General features: G+C 40.2%; 1 protein-coding gene across 1 annotated transcript in view; it reads left to right on the forward strand.

Moving 5' to 3' along the window:
• Positions 1-3,727, forward strand: part of LOC107582766 (bone morphogenetic protein receptor type-1A-like) — a 32,282-nt gene that overhangs the window by 5,240 nt on the left and 23,315 nt on the right. The window lies entirely within an intron of this gene.

The following is a 3,727-nucleotide window of genomic DNA, read 5'->3' on the forward strand; positions in this document are numbered from 1 at the left end:
GGGTCGTCACATGTGGTTGCAGCAAGCCCGCCGGCCTCCGCTCACTCTAGCCCGCTGTGTGTTTCGTCGTGAAAGCGAAACTACTTTGTTTGGTCTTCCAAAAGAGGACACGACTAGAAATCAGTGGTTAAGTTGTATTTACAACACTGTTCCAGAAGAGTTCAACCCAAATATTCAGATGTGTGCTGCGCATTTTATGGAGGACCGTTTCCTGTTCCTGGAAGAGTAGACTACAATGCCGGGTGTTCTGACTCACAGACTGTGTACGTTTTTCATATTTAAAGGATTTGCCACTGATTATTCAAATGCGAGTTTTGAGCAGTTTGAGTAGAGTAGTACTTGTTGTTTGTCATTTCTCCGATCACAAATGCAGACATAGTTTTATGTTCACGCGGCGCGATGCAACACAACTCGTAAAAAGACAGTATAAGTCATTATAATCCGTAATTATGACCCCACTGGATGCAACAAATGCCTTGTTTATAATGGGTTTTAATGTTTTGGTCTCGTCGCTCTGGCTGGGACACAGCATCACAGTATGTAAGGGGCGTGACATTTCCGTCACACGCTTGAGGTATTCGGCCAATCACAACACACTGGATAGCTGGCCAATCGCAGCACACCTCGCTTTTCAGACCGATAAGCGTTGTAAAAATCTACGCATTTCAGAAAGGTGGGGCATAGAAGAGAAACAATAATGTACAGTATGTGGAAAATAATGTGGGTTTTTTTTTACCTTAAACCGCATAAACATTTCATTACACCAAATACACAAAATAATGGTATTTTTAGCAACATCATATGACCCCTTTAATATAAAGAGAAAAAGAACAGCATTTAAATATAAATCTTTTGTAACATAAATGTCTTTACTGTCACTTTTGATCAGTTTCATGTGTAGAAGAAAAATTTATTAACAAAATCTTCTGACCCTTGTGTTCAGGTGTAATGTATAATGCAGGATAGTGCACATTTCTGTCCAATTTTCAGCAGAGCAGATCTGTGATTGTTGAAGTGAGCATGGGCCTTCTGTTGTGTTGTCCAGAATTGAACCTCCCAAGTCCCAACCATATGTCTCTGTGACGTGAAGCCCTCTTTCTGGAGAGCTAGGCTACATTTGGTTGTGGAATGTGCTGGAGCGTGTGCATCTGCTTAAACAAAGCCTTATTTTCAGCTCAATGTTGTAATTACAGACTAGAATGAATCTAGCCATCTTGTGAACCCACTGCAGCCTCAGCGCAAGTTTCCCAGGATCTGCTCAGGGCTTGTAAGTCCAAACAGAGTGTTTACAGCAGTAAATCTAAGCCACCATTGACACAACATCCCTCAGAAATATTTACTTACTTTTAGAAAAGTGTGTGTCCTCCGTGTGAGGAAACTGGATTGTGTTGGAATGGGCCGCTAGCAGTAGCATGGTCCTTGCAGGTGTTGAAGTGAGACTAGATAGAGGGACTCAATCAGTCTTAGTGTAACTTGTAGTCTGGTACTCCTCTAGACATTTGGATCGATGGGAATTGGACTTGCTCTCTTTTTCCCTATAAAGAAGAAAAGTTTTTTGTGATCCAGTTGCATTTGTATACTGAAAAGAAAACCCAATGCTTTCACTATTTCAGTAAGTTGTAGCAAGGTTATTATTATATTTTAAACTAATTAACTTATTTATAGAAACTTAAAAGTAAGCAAAATATAAAAACTGTCATCAAAATTGTAAATATAATAGTATTGTGCAAAATCCTGCTGTCCATTTAGATAAACAACATAGTGTGAACAAGGTTAGACAATCATAGTAAGAGTTATTTATGTTAAGCTCTTAAAGTTAAAAAAAAAAAAAAAATTTTAAACTTGTTTAATTCTGTTTTTGGTGCAGGCTATGGTTGCCAGAACCATATGGTTCTCTGTAAAAAATACTGTTATAATGTTTCGAGTGTTATGGAGTGCCTAGCCTATATATTAGGGCTGTGTGATTAATTGGAATCGTCATAAAATCGCGATTTGAGCGTGCACGATTTCTAAATCGCTTTATAGCACGATTTTTCGCAAACCCCGACCTCCCGCAGTATGCTATCCGAACCAATCAGAATGCAGCACTCCTAAATGGAGCACGAGAACAGAATAGACCGGGCGGGCATACAAACGTAACGCCAGGTTCACACACTCCGTCTGTGGTGCGTATTTTTTCCGCGCCCATGTTAACGGATCAGAGCGTTCACACTGCACACGATTGTGCTCTGGCAGTGCGCTCCAGGAGCGGTGCGTCTGCAGCAGTTATGCTGCGATCGTTTCTACACTGAATCTATTTCTGCTGTGCTGCACGCGCTGAAAGTGACAGCGCATTATTCGCGGTACAAAAAAAACATGGATTGGCACGGAAATTTTTGACACCATAAATGCATATAATTAAAGTCCACTGTTTCACAGTCTTGGCTTTTTGGCTAGATTTAAAACAAGGAAAAGTGCACTTTTAGATAAACAAGGCAGTAATAGATGGCACTCGTGGTGGTAGTTAAACAAAGTTATATTTATTGAGTTTAAACAATATGTCTATGAAAGATTGTATTACTGTACTGTGATAAAAGAGAATCACAATGCTGAAAAAAAGCATTTTCAGAAACAACGTTTGGATTTGAAATCATATATATATATATAATTTGTGTGTGTATGTGTTACGATATAACTAACGAGGTCAAATTCAGAAGAAAATGAAACCGAAACCAAATAGCGTTGAAACAGGAAGTAAACCAAAGAGAATGACAAACTAACGGTCCACATAACAGAACATAAACCTGACAATAAGATTGTTAGGCTATCGTTAGCCTATATGTATAACAGTTAGCCTAGTTGTAATCTGATCTTCTAATCTGACTGGACAAGAGACTTTCTATTGATATTTCCACCTGCACGCGTTCTAGACAGGCTGTCAGTCAGTGCAGTTACAGTGTTGCGCCACAAGGTGGTGGAAAGGGACTGTCATTCAACTACACGTTCAAAAACGTTCATAAACGCTGATTCATTCATTCAAAGAGACGTAATGAAACACGCTGTTGAAATCATTTTAACTTTGAGCGCCACTTTAGAAGGCTCAGCTGACCAGCTATGCGTCGATGCTAAGACAGATATTTCGCTTTCCTTGACTCTGCCTGGAGGACAGATGCAAGTAATCGCACACGCTCAGTTGATCTCTCTCTCATTCACTGTCTGTTTAGGCTTGTTAAGTGCAAATCTACGAAGCCTCTGCACAAATCAGCATGGTACACATTGTTATCATTACTAACTTGTTTAATATTCAGTCCACATGCATGAAGTGTAAAACGAGAAGGGCATAACCTTACGAAAAAATAAAGCACGCAAAAATCGCGGTTGCTGCGGTTTGCTCGTCAATAGCGCGGTATTGCGGTTATCGCGACAGCCCTAGTTTGTGGTAAACAGCCACGGATCAGGAGCGGACTGCAAACGCGTCCTGTGCGAAAGCAAAATGAGTCTGTGCTGCTTCTGCACCACATACACATACTGTATACGCACTGCAGACGGAGTACGTGTGAACTTGGCGCAACAAATTTAGTTCAACATCTGAGGCAACGCCACAAAGAGCTCTATGACCAATGCATGGCAAAAAAAATCCCTGGACACGGGATTTTTTTTTTTCTGCCATATGTCTATTCTAGACATTTTGTTACACCTTTACTTAGTGATTATTTTGCTTTATGTCTGTTCTAGAGACATGTTACAG

Source organism: Sinocyclocheilus grahami, unplaced genomic scaffold, assembly GCF_001515645.1.
Source record: "Sinocyclocheilus grahami isolate Dianchi unplaced genomic scaffold, SAMN03320097.WGS_v1.1 scaffold47.1, whole genome shotgun sequence".
Classification (NCBI taxonomy): Eukaryota; Metazoa; Chordata; class Actinopteri; order Cypriniformes; family Cyprinidae; genus Sinocyclocheilus; species Sinocyclocheilus grahami.